General features: G+C 45.9%; 1 protein-coding gene across 13 annotated transcripts in view; it reads right to left on the bottom strand.

Annotated features, from left to right (window-relative positions):
- LOC133749531 (zinc finger protein OZF-like) overlaps positions 1-9,306 on the bottom strand; it is a 63,749-nt gene extending 54,443 nt beyond the window's left edge. For 9 of the 13 annotated variants that reach the window (XR_009864591.1, XM_062178724.1, XM_062178723.1 and 6 more), the window contains exons 1-2: positions 9,088-9,306; positions 8,352-8,490 (exon numbers count right to left, since the gene is read on the bottom strand). The gene's annotated coding sequence lies outside the window, so the exon portion shown is untranslated. Of the gene's footprint in view, positions 1-70; positions 208-1,527; positions 1,610-5,300; positions 5,467-8,351; positions 8,491-9,087 lie in introns of all 13 variants that reach the window. The other 4 variants (XM_062178721.1, XM_062178722.1, XM_062178719.1 and 1 more) reach the window with 4 other exon arrangements.
- Positions 9,307-13,039: the final 3,733 nt, after the last annotated feature.

The following is a 13,039-nucleotide window of genomic DNA, read 5'->3' on the forward strand; positions in this document are numbered from 1 at the left end:
CAAATATATCATAGATCAGAGCAAAGTAGAAAGCCAAAGCCTGCTGTGAGCCACCAGGTTTCCTGCCTACCCGAGAATGTGCATGACCACCAGGAAGGCCAAGGATGGAGGACCAAGCAAAGTAATTTAGGGTCTGTGCCCAGTGTCCACTGCTGTGGTGAGCCAGAAGAGAGGGACAGTCATAGGTATTCCTGAGCACTTCTAACCCTGGAATGAGAATGCACAAAGTCAACTCTCATTTAGTCTGAGCGGATATTCCAGCAGGCTGGCTAAAGACTGTCACACAAGCAAGAATTTAAACACAGAGATGGCCTAAAGAGAATCATAAGGATGTACAGAGGGGCCAGAGGGCCAAGGGGGTAATAAATGCATAGACTGTAGCCTAAGGCAGCAGACAATGCCTACCTTCCCTCGTTATAAAGTTTCCTTACTGGGGAAATGTTGATTTTAAGGGCCCTGGGAAACATATCTACAGACACTTCATATGTTAGTCACACTACTGTGTAGGACATTCGTAACTGGCCTATAAATGGTAGTCTCTTTTCCCTAGAGAAGCAGCTTTGGGAACTGGCTTAGGGAGTGACCATGAACAAAAATTACTGCAGCCCCCACCCTAGGGAATTATGCATCCTCCACGAACTGCTTCTCCCAATTTCCAGGAGAAATAAGTCAGTTCTGCAACAGCTTCTTTCTTTCCACAGAGCCCAATACCTGCCTTGGGAACCACCTGTGATATCCAGTAGAAGGACAGGCAAGCCAGCTGGATTCATTTACCAGGAGAGAGGATACTTTACCTAAATAGGTGTATTTCAAATTCTAAAGAAAAAGTGCAAATTGAATCACAAAGATCCAACCTATCAGTCTCCAGGTTTCAGCAAAGGGCACATGTGAATTACTGCAAGTCTGCAGGTTCCCCATTCCAAGGTGCTCACATGTGGACCTATTTACATAGGGATGCCGAGAACGGGCATTGCACCTGTAAGGACTGCCAGTGCTGCCACTATAAAACTGATTTTAAAGACATGAAACTCACTGATAAAACTCCTGCCCCAACCAAGGGATACACACACACATATCCACCCCTCTCCCAACTGCCTATCAAACTCTAAAGCTAACGGCTTTTAGGAGTTTACTATTGCATTTCACTAGATCATTTTTCTACATCTTATGAAAAAATTTTATGTGAAGAAAATAAAAATGTCAGAAATTAACTCTAAGTTTTAAAAATACAACACACTAAAATATACATGATTAATGTTGGCCATCTGCACAAATGTCCTATCTCATTACTTTACTGAACACATTCTAACCTCTCTTCTTTCGCTGCCTCCCCCACCCCCCCAAAAAAAAAAAAAACATTCAATCTGCCGTTAAAGCTTGCTTTCCTTTGGAAACACTCTTATAGATGGTCACCTAATTATATGAGAAAGAGCACTTACTTCAAAAGAGTTCTGTAGGGACATGACTTCTAAGGGACATACTCAGGCCTTCTAATGTGCCTTAAATATATATTTACATAAAACTGACCATAAATATCCTGATACATGTCAGCAGGACAGGAGCCAAGAAAGTTGCTGCTGACTTTGTCTAATGCCTCTTGAATCCTTCCCTATAAAAAAAGAAAAAAGAAAAAACAACTATTTCTCTCCTTTCCAAAAACTGAAAGCAACAATGCTTCCTGGTATAACTTTGTGAAGGCCGCTCCAGCTCCTAAGGAAAGAAAAAGAGCAGGAGCACAAACCCAGAGTGGCTTCAGGGTCACAGTCTCCTCATTTTCACCTTTGTTTCTGGTTAGAGACTGGTCACCAAGGCAACTCTGGATACTGTGATTGTTCACAAATATTCTCAGTCACCAGAACACACAGTTCTCCATGAAGGAGGAAGACCATGAACAAAAGGGAAGAGGATGCCAATTTATAGAACACCTAATTTGAAACAAATAAGTTTCCCCACCCTTCTGATGAGAATCTGATGAATTTTCAGATCAGAATTTTATTTTGCTGGCCGGCGCCGTGGCTTAACAGGCTAATCCTCCGCCTTGTGGGGCCGGCACACCAGGTTCTAGTCCCGGTCGGGGCGCTGGATTCTATCCCGGTTGCCCCTCTTCCAGGCCAGCTCTCTGCTATGGCCCGGGAAGGCAGTGGAGGATGTCCCAAGTCCTTGGGCCCTGTACCCGCATGGGAGACCAGGAGAAGCACCTGGCTCCTGGCTTTGGATCAGCGCAATGCGCCGGCCACAGCGGCCATTGGAGGGTGAACCAACGGCAAAAAGGAAGTCCTTTCTCTCTGTCTCTCTCACTATCCACTCTGCCTGTCAAAAAAAAAAAAAAAAAAGAATTTTATTTTGCTTAAGGAATACAGACTCACTGAACTTTTCTCCATGCCAGCGTATGGCATGGAGATCTCCATGGGGGACAGCACCACGCAATGCAAACCAAACAAACAGAAAAGCTATAGCTTTGCCACTCTGAGAGGAACAGATATCCACACATATCAGTTCTGACTAAGCTAACAAACTTCCTCTTCTCTAATAAGAGTCTGATAAGGTTTGGGCTGAAAAGATAGAAACATAGAGACAGTGGATCTGTTAGCTGAGTCCAGATGCTACTTTCTGACATACTGGTTTGGAAAAGGTTTCATTTTCCACTTTTATGTGGAAAAACAAAAAAGGCAGAATCAGTCACAACCTAAGGACATCTTTCGCCATGGCTCAGATTACAGCTAGCCTTGATCAACAGATTATAACAAAACACAAAACACAAACAAATTACAACAAAACACAAATTACAACTAGCACAAATTACAACAAAACACAAAACGCAAATTACAACTAACACAAATTACAACAAAACACAAAACACAGGTTACAACTAGCACAAATTACAAAGCCAAGACCTGCTTCACAGGTCTCTCCAACAAGCAGGGTCAGAACACACACAAGTCAACAGAAAGGGAAAGGATGAAAGATGAGCCACAGCCAAAGCCACACAGCAAGGCTGGCCGTTGTGCTACCCCTCAGCAGCCTTCGGCCTCCAGTAGGAAAACTCCAGCTTAAAGACACCGACAGAGGAGACACACTCTCAGCAGATTTCAAAACCAAAATCATGAGCAATGTACAAGGCAGGTGGATTTCATGATGACTTCTACTGAAAAGGTATACTGGGTCTAGGCAGATGCCTTTTAGTGTCTCCAGTCATGGAGACAGCCTGCAAAAGCACTGCCAACGTGGACAAAAATGCTGTTCTCAGCCTCTAAGGGGAAGACAAAAAAAAAAAAAAAAAAAGTCTTCCTGTTGGTGGCTATAGAGCGGAGAAGCACAAAAATTAGAGGAACAGGGAAAAACAAATCTCAGCTGTAGTTTTCTTAAAATGAAGCAAATCTTAGGGAAAATCATGAAGTGGAAAAACACCTTCAATTCAAGTTCTTATCAGGCTTGAAGATAACTGCCCTGCCTACCCACAGCCCAGTCATTTTAAAGCACAATTACTTTCTGAATAACTCTGAAAAGAAGATTTCAGGGCTTAGCACTTATATTGCCAAGTGCCAAATAAAGATTTAGTTTTTACTCTGGGTGACCATAGCCACATCCCAACCAGGCACTTGAAGAAAATGAGAAAAGCCACTTCACAAGCAGGAAGTAGTGGCAGTTGTGAATATAAAATACGGAGCAGTCACACAGGAACTCCTGAAAGTGAGCCCCAGGATAAGCACCCAGAAAACCTACTAGGTCCCAAGAGTCGTCAGTTTTCTAGCCTTCTGGTCACAAGGAAATCACAGTATTTGGGAATGTTTTACAGTGACTGAGAACAACTTTTTTCTTCTCTGACAAAAGGGTTGAGGGTTGTGAAAACAGAATCACATGGAATCTGGTGCGTGGGAGTCAATGGAAAAGCCAGAAAATACCAAGATTAGAGAAAGACAATGAGGAAAGCAAAGAAATGAGGGGATGGGTGAATTTCTTTACCCTATCTCCCCCAAATTCTCTAGAGGTCTACACTTGCTGATGTAGTGAAATGCACTGCAGTGCATCTCTGCACCCCTCTTCACTCCAGAGTCTCCAGAGCATAAGCCAACCAAGGCAACACCAAGGCCAACTTGCCTTTGAACACCATTAGAAAAATACTTCCCACAAGTATATATATATATCAATGCTCATTGATGAGACTGGCACATGCCAGCACTCCACGGCTATCAGGTGAGAAAGAGTTGGCCTTTCCCATGACCAGAAGCATGCACAATAGCACTGACTGGGGGATTGGAGGGCTTGAACCTGCCGTCCCAATCTTCTGAGCCAGATGAGGATGCCCTATCAGAAATGAGGCCAGAAACAGCACACACCTTCAATAAGTGATCAGAGAGACCTGGAGGGGTACTGTGACCCCAAGTCCTATCACTTGCCATCTGCATCTGCTAAATGCAAACCGGGGACCATGGCAATTCTGCAGTTCCTAGGCTGGTGTAAAAGTTAACTGACAGCTCATCTGGTTCACAGTGGAAGAAAATGCATGGAAAGCCCCTGCCACTGCGATCCAGCACATCGCCTGAAGTGCAATCTAGATTATGAGAACACTGAGGGCAGAGGTATAGTTAAGGAAGGCGCAAAAGCAAACTTGGCAAAATTGCCTGGCAGCCCACCTTGCAGAAGGTACAGAGAAGCAAAGGTATAGAAACTACTGGTGAATACAATATGCACATCACTGTCTACTGTGACAGATATACACCAAAGGATCATGGCTGCTTCCAAGGGATAGAAGCATTATGGCCAGCCTCTGTCATGGGTGCCAAAACCACCAGGGCTGGAAATTTTAAAAAGCTGGGAAGGTAAGACAAGCTGTCCATCTTGCCGATGCCCAGTGTAAATCCATAAAGTCTCTTTCAGTGGCCAGTGTCACACAACAAGCAGTGTTCCCAGGGACAGAGGACAAGTAGCATCTTGGATCAAAGCAGTATGCTTAGCGAATCACCCCTGTTGCAGACCATGAGAAACAGCAAAGAGAAAGAGATGGAGGAAGAAAGTCAGGGGGAGGAGGAAAAAAAAGTGGTTGAGAGTCCATATTTCTGGTTTACAGATGCTCAGGCAAAAGACATCACAGGCTTCACAAGCCAGAGGGCAGCAACAGACTACCACTTTCATTCAGGAAAATCAACAGACAACTTCCTGTGATCTACACACAGCTGACTTTGGTCTGTATGTGTTCCAGGCGAAATACACCTTAGGTAAGTAAAAAAAAAAAAAATTATGAAACTTTCAAATACAATACTCAAAATAAGCTTTGAAGGCCACATTACCCAGTACAATACCTGCAGAGGTCTATATTGTAAAGAAGCACCATTCATGGGGGACCCAAAGGAATCTCCTGGCTTCTGTCTTCAGATCGGCCCAACTCCAGCTACTGCAGCCATTTGGGGAGTGAACCAGCAAATAGAAGACTTTTCTCTCTGTAACTCTGCCTCTCAAATAAAAAATCTTTAAAAAATAAAAAAAATATATATATGTATACACACACACACACACACATATACATATAGACAGAGAAGCTGGAACTGTGTCATAATGTTAAGTCTTTGCTGCGATGCTAGCATCCCTTATGATTTACCAATTTGCATCCCAGCTGCTCCACTTCTGATCCAGCTCCCTGCTAATGCCCCTGGCAAAGGTAGCAGAAGATGGCCCAAATACTTGGGTCCCTGCCACCCAATTGGAGACCTAAATGGAGTTCCAGGCTCCTGGGTTTGGCCTAGCCAAGTCCACACACTGTGGGCATTTAGGGAATGAATCAATAGAAGGAACACCTCTCTTACTCACTCTATCATTCTATCTTTCAAATGAATAAAATAAATCTTTCAGGGGCTGGCACTGTGGCATAGCAGGTAAAGCCACCACCTGCAGTGCAAGCATCCCATAGAATCGCCGGTTCAAGTCTTGGCTGCTCCGCTGCTCCACTTCCAATCCAGCTCCCTGCTATTGCCTGGGAAAGCAGTAGAAGATGGCCCAAGTCCTTGGGCCCCTGCACCCACATAGGAGACCAAGAGGAAGCTCTTGGCTTCAGAGACTGGCCCAGCTCTAGCCCTTACAGTTATCTGGGGAGTGAACCAGTAGATGGAAGATCTCTTTTTCTGCCTCTGCCTCTCTGTAACTCTGCCGTTCAAGCAAATAAATAAATCTCTGAAAAAAAAGTCGTTTAAAAAAGTACATGGAGGGGCTAGCATTGTGACATGGCTGGTTAAGCCTCCACCTACAATGCCAGCATCCCATATAGAAGACTTATTAAAGTCCCAGCTTTTCCACTTCCAGTCTAGCTCCCTGCTAATGCACCTGGGAAAGCAGAAGATTGCCCAAGTGCTTTGGTTCCTGCCACCAATGTGAGATACCTGGATAGAGTTTCAAGCTCCTATCTTAGGCCTAGACCAAACCTGGCCATTGTGGGCATTTGTGGAGTGAACCAGCAATGAAAGTTATCTATATCTCTCTCCCTCCCTCTCTAACTCTGTTTTCTAAGTAAGCAAATAAATAAATCTTATTTTTTAAAAAAAACCTATCTTTAGTGATACATAGAAGAAAGGTTATTTATCAAAAGCAAAGATGGGGCCAGCGCTGTGGAGTAGCTACCTGCAGAGCCAGCATCCCATATAGGCGCCACTTGGAGTCCTGGCTGCTCCACCTCTGATCCAGCTCCCTGTTATGGCCTGGGAAAGCAGTAGAAGATGGCCCAAGTCCTTGGGCCCCTGCACCTGCATGGGAGACCCACAAGAATCTCCTGACTCCGGATCAGCCCAGTTCCAGCCGTTGTGGCCATTTGTAGAGTGAACCAGTGGACAGAAGACCATTCTCTATCTCTGCCTCTAACCCTGCCTTTCAAATAAATTATTAAAAAAAAAAAAAAAAAGATAACATAAAAGGAATACTAAGGCTTGATAACTTCCACATAGAAACTTAATGAACTCAAAATGTGATCAAAAAACACCATCTGCTACCAATTATGATCTTTACGTAGAGATTCAAAAAAAGAAAAAAAAGGTGCCCCCTCCTTCAAATAACCCATTTACAATGAAGTACTCTGGTTATTCCCTTGAACAGAAAAACCTCAGTTAAACTACAGCTGAATCCTCCTAGCAATTCAGAATATTTCCTTTCACCCTGTAGCAGATGTCAATCACTGTTATTAATGGGAAGATGAATGGATATCATCAGACTGCTTCCTAATTGATGCTTTTCCGTACTAAGTTAAATATTTCATATTTTTAAAATTTTCTTTTCCAAATTTTAAATTTACCTGTCAACTTATAGCAGTACAGGGAAGGATCTGCCAAGGACAGCCAGTTGGCCTGACATGTCTAGGAATCCTGTTACTAGTTGTTTCAAGTCACATTAACGGTCACACAACATAGTTGCTCAGAAAGGGCACTTACACCTGTTTTGAGGGTCTGAAGCAGTCCTTCACAGCAGAAATACCTAACTGCTTGCCCTTCAATAAGCACACGGAGGGACCAGTGCCATGGCAGGTGAGGCCGCCACCTGCAGTGCCAGCATCCCATGTGGTCGCTAGTTTGGGTCCTGGCTGCTCCACTTCCCATCCAGCTCTCTGCTGTGGCCTGGGAAAGCAATGGAGGATGGCCCAGGTCCTTGGGACCCTGCACCCACATGGGAGACCTGGGAGGCTCCTGGCTCCTGATACATCCTGCTCTGGCCATTCTGATCATTTGGGGAGCAAACCAGCAGATGGAAGATACCCCTCCCTCTCTCCCCCTCTCTGTAACTCTGCCTTTCAAACAGATATATAAATCTCTAAAAAAATAAAATAAGCAGAAAGATAGGAAGCTTGCTAGAGAAAAGAACAAAAATAGCACACTGCCATTTAAGAAGTAAGGCTGCCACACACACACACACACACACACTTAGGAATCACTTTCTACTTTTACTTTCTACCTGGCCTTGTTAATTTAAATTAGTCTCATAAATTAGTCATCTAGTCACAGAGCCAAACCCTCTAACAGAACCTGGGAATCACTAAAACCTGATTATTCATTTGAAAACCTCAGAAAGTAACTCAGCAGTATTGTTCAAGGCCACATTTCTCTAGACTCTGCTGTGTGGGCCTCTCTGTGGGGGGAGACCTGCAACTTTCTTTCTCTTCCCTTTTCTCTCTTAGCCCCTCCTCACACTAACAGCTTGTACAGAAGCTTCTGCACATCACTGACATTATGAAAAATTTACAGTTACTAGGCTCCCAATTCTGAAATTGGCTTGGGCTTCAACACTGAACCCAAAATAAGAAAACTAACTGGCCCCCTTAATTAAAACACTAGGGCCTGTAAGATAACCAAGTTGGAGTCTTTGGGCACAAACCTTACCTTTCTGCCTGGCTGTGTTTGTAGCTTCTCACTTGAGACAACTCCAGATGAAAATAGCTCCAGTTACGGCCCCAAGCAGAGTAGGCTTGCATTCACTGCACTTCTCATTTTGCAAAGGGATCAGGAGCCGCCAACCCTGCTAAAAGGAGAAAAAGAAGGGTTGAAGCCAGAAATCGAACAGCAGCCCCCCCAAAAAAGAAGAAGAAGAAGAAGAAAAAAAAAAAAAAACAAACACCAGCTACTTAGCTACTTTCCCACCGCCTCAAACTCCGGGTTGCAAAGAGTGTCTGGGGACTCCACACGGAGCCGGGGGTCCATCCAACAAAGCTGCTGCATACACCCCCACCCCCACTGGGAAAAAGTCCAGCAAGTACGCAGAGTCCCAGCTGCCCAGGGTGTCCGCAGGCTTCCCACTAGCAGATGTGTGGGAGCACAGCGAGGCCGAGCCTCACCTGAGCCTCCCTCCCCGGCTGAGGGCCGCCCAGCGCCGCCGCGCCGGGTCCCGCCCCCTTGCATACGCAAAATAAAACACATGGAGAAAAGTGCTGAGCGGAGGCAGCGCCAGGAACTCACTAAGACGCTGGGAGGCAGCGGTTGCAGCCACTGTCAGTGCTGCGAGCCGACGGTCACTGGGAGGCGCGCCCAGGAGAGCGAGCCCAGTCAGGAGCCGCCAGCCGCCCTCGCACCCAGGCCTCTCCCACACGCACGTTTGCACTACCCTTCCCGGTCTCCGTACTTGCCGTGGAAACTCCTGAGGGACCCAGCCGCGCGCCTCAGGACAATGCAGAGAACCTGGGGCTGAAGGTACGCGGCGGGAAAATCCCGCGGCACGGCGGAAGCGGAAGTGGAGGCGGCGGGGGCTACGCAGGGCTGCGCGCTCGCGAACCCCCTGGGATTGCCAGGACGGGACAGGAGCCTGGTGAGTGTGAGAGCGGGAGCGGCGCTGAGGCAGACGCTGATGGGGCCCCGGAGCCACACTCACAGGGAATGCTGGGAGTTCCTAGGGAGCTCTGGGAAATGGAGTCCAGGTACGGGCATTCCTAGCGGTCAGAGCTGCTGGCCCTCCCCAAGGGCCTGGCAGCCTTGGGCAGAGACTGAACTGGAAACTAGAGCCCTTTTCTTTCCTTTATATATACCCCGCCAAAAATCTCAAGATTTGGTTGGTGTTCATCCTTTCTTGTACCCAAAGCTTTAAGAATGACACCTGCTCTTGGCCAGCGCCGTGGCTTATCAGGCTAATCCTCCGCCTTGCGGCGCCAGCACACCAGGTTCTAGTCCCAGTTGGGGCACCGGATTCTATCCCGCTTGCTCCTCTTCCAGGCCAGCTCTCTGCTATTGCCCGGGAGTGCAGTGGAGGATGGCCCAAGTCCTTGGGCCCTGCACCCACATGGGAGACCAGGAGAAGCACCTGGCTCCTGGCTTTGGATCAGCACGATGCGCTGGCCACAGCGGCCATTGGAGGGTGAACCAACGGCAAAAAGGAAGACCTTTCTCTCTCTCTCTCTCTCTCTCTCTCTCTCACTGTCCACACTGCCTGTCAAAAAAAAAAAAAAAGAATGAAGAATGACACCTGCTCTTGCTGACTGACCCCAATCCTGTCTTCTTCATAACCTTGTTCTTTCAGAAAAATATCTGCTGCTTTTCTTTCTGGAGGATTTCTCTGGGTCTTTGTCTATAAGAATCAAATAATAAATGAGTATGAATACAATATAACTTTTAGGTGGCGTACAAAGGCATAGTTTTGTATCCAGATTGGAGAATAAATTTTTATATTGATATGTCATTGATTTTGGTGATTGTTTTAAATCATTTTATATGATCATTTTTTGAAGATTCTATTTATTTATTTGAGAGGTAGTTATATATAGAGAAAAAGGTCTTCCATCTGCTGGTTCAATCCCCAAATGGCCACAATGCTTGGAGCTGGACTGATCAGAAGCCAGGTGCCAGGAGCTTCTTCCCAGACTCCCATATGGAGGAAGGAACCTAAGCTCTTAGGCCATCCTATAGTGCCTTCCTGGGCCATAGCAAAGAGTTGGATCAGAAGAGGAACAGCCCGGACACAAACCAGTTCCCGTATGGAATGCTGGCACCACAGGCAGAGAATTAGCGCCAGCCTTATTAATCCTTTAATTCACAAAGTTTGGGCCGGCGCCGTGGCTCAACAGGCTAATCCTTCGCCTTGCGGCGCCGGCACACCAGGTTCTAGTCCCGGTCGGGGCACCGATCCTGTCCCGGTTGCCCCTCTTCCAGGCCAGCTCTCTGCTGTGGCCAGGGAGTGCAGTGGAGGATGGCCCAAGTGCTTGGGCTCTGCACCCCATGGGAGACCAGGATAGGCACCTGGCTCCTGCCATCAGATCAGCGCGGTGTGCCGGCCGCAGCGCGCTACCGCGGCGGCCATTGGAGGGTGAACCAACGGCAAAAGGAAGACCTTTCTCTCTGTCTCTCTCTCACTGTCCACTCTGCCTGTCAAAAATAAAAAAAAAAAGAAATAATTCACAAAGTTTGGAAAGACAAACAGGGGAACTAGAGCACAAACATTCCTGAAAATCTCCTAGGAGCCAAGTTAAGGGACTAATTGCCTCACACCACCTCATTCAACGCCTTAGATTAATTCTGAAGACAATATTATAACAGTTTACAAAGAGAAAACTGAAGTTAGAAGGGTTGTCTTGGGGCCACCGCTGTGACACAGAGGGTTAATACCCTGGTCTGAAGCACCGGCATCCCATATGGGTGCCAGTTTGAGTCCAAGCTGCTCCACTTCCCATCCAGCTCTCTGAAATGGCCTGGGATAGCAGTGGAGGATGGCCCAAGTCCTTGGGCACCTGCACCCATGTGGGAAACCTGGAAGAAGCTCCTGGATCCTGGCTTTGGATTGGCACAGTTCCAGTCACTGAGGCCAATTGGTGGGCGAACCAGCGGATGGAAGACCTCTCTCTTTCTCTCTCTCTCTCTGCCTCTCTTCTATGTAACTGACTTTCAAGTAAAATAAATAAAAATCTTAAAAAAAAAAGAAAGAAGGGCTTTCTGATTTGCCCATGGGAATGTGATTAAAGAATATAGGAGAAAAGCCAATCCAAATCTAATAGTGGTTTCAAAATCATTCTTTTGTCTTGTGGATCTCTTTCTAATGCCTCTGATTTCTCATCTGGAAAAACAAAATGAGAAAGAGTAACAGTAAGGATAATCCACACTACGGAGAAGCACATAGGGTTACAAACTGTCCAAGAACAGGATGAGTCTCAAAGCCTCATTCTTGATATTATGCCATGATCATTTTTTCTTACATTGAGGTAGCAGCTAAATAATATGCATTCTTAGGTATATGTGTGTCATTTGTGTTTTAAAATTTTAATTGGAAGCTCTATAAATAAATGGTTAACCAGATCACATGGCATTCTATGCTTATGACTACTTCTGTCCCTTGTAGTCTGTGAGATTAGAGGTGCTGGATTGGGAGTGTTTGAATCTGTTCACTTCACATGAGTGTTTACTATGTTGTGCAATACTCTTTGGAGAGATTGCTCTTTCATACCAGATTGTAAACTTCATGAGGAGAAGAACCGTATCTGCTTTATTTGCCATTATAACATCAGCACCTGACCTATTTGTGGAATGTAGTCTTTGGAATTAGATTCTGCTGATGTCTAATATTTCTTTTCTTTCTTTTTTTTTTTTTTGACAGGCAGTGTGGATAGTGAGAGAGAGAGACAGAGAGAAAGGTCTTCCTTTTTGCCGTTGGTTCACCCTCCAATGGCCGCTGTGGCCAGCGCATCGTGCTGATCCAAAGCCAGGAGCCAGGTGCTTCTCCTGGTCTCCCATGCAGGTACAGGGCCCAAGGACTTGGGCCATCCTCCACTGCTGTCCCAGGCCATAGCAGAGAGCTGGCCTGGAAGAGGGGCAACCGGGATAGAATCCGGTGCCCCAACTGGGACTAGAACCCAGTGTGCCGGTGCCGCAAGGCGGAGGATTAGCCTGTTAAGCCACGGCACTGGCCGATGTCTAATATTTCTGGAAGGAATCTTATTTTGAAATTCGGTTGGGTCATGTTGGCATTTGGATTTGATGTATATGGGTCTCAGCTCTCATTGTAGTTACTCAGTAGAAACTAATCTTCTGGCATTATTCAGTGACAGGCTAAACAGAAATAAAATGTTCAAAGTGACCCACTTCAAGACTATCATTGTGGCATAGCAGGCTAAGGTACTTCTGCAACACCAGCAAGTGCCACAATTGTCAGTTCAAGTACTTGTTACTCCAATTCTGATCCAGTTTCTTGCTAATGTGCCTGGAAAGCTGCAGAAGATGGCCCAAGTACTTGGCCCTTGCCACACATCTGGGAGACTGAGATGGAATTCCTGGACCCTGGTTTCTGCCTGGCCCATACTTGACTGTTGTGGCTATTGAGGGAGTGAACCAGCAGATCTCTTCCTCTGTGTCTGTTTCTCTCTCTCTCTCTCTCTCTCTCTCTCTCTCTCTCTCTGACTTCCAAATACATAAATCTTTAAAAAATTACAAAAGATCATCCACTTACAAGTGAAGGATGCTCACCTGCAACAACATGCCTAACACCAGTGCATATAATTAAATATAAGGGTAAAATAAATAGCATCTGTGGCTATATCAAAGATGTGAGGCCTAAAGCAATTATTTGGAAGCTCACCCATGCTTTTGAAAACATGATC

Source organism: Lepus europaeus, chromosome 20 (genome assembly GCF_033115175.1).
Source record: "Lepus europaeus isolate LE1 chromosome 20, mLepTim1.pri, whole genome shotgun sequence".
NCBI classification, from domain to species: domain Eukaryota; kingdom Metazoa; phylum Chordata; class Mammalia; order Lagomorpha; family Leporidae; genus Lepus; species Lepus europaeus.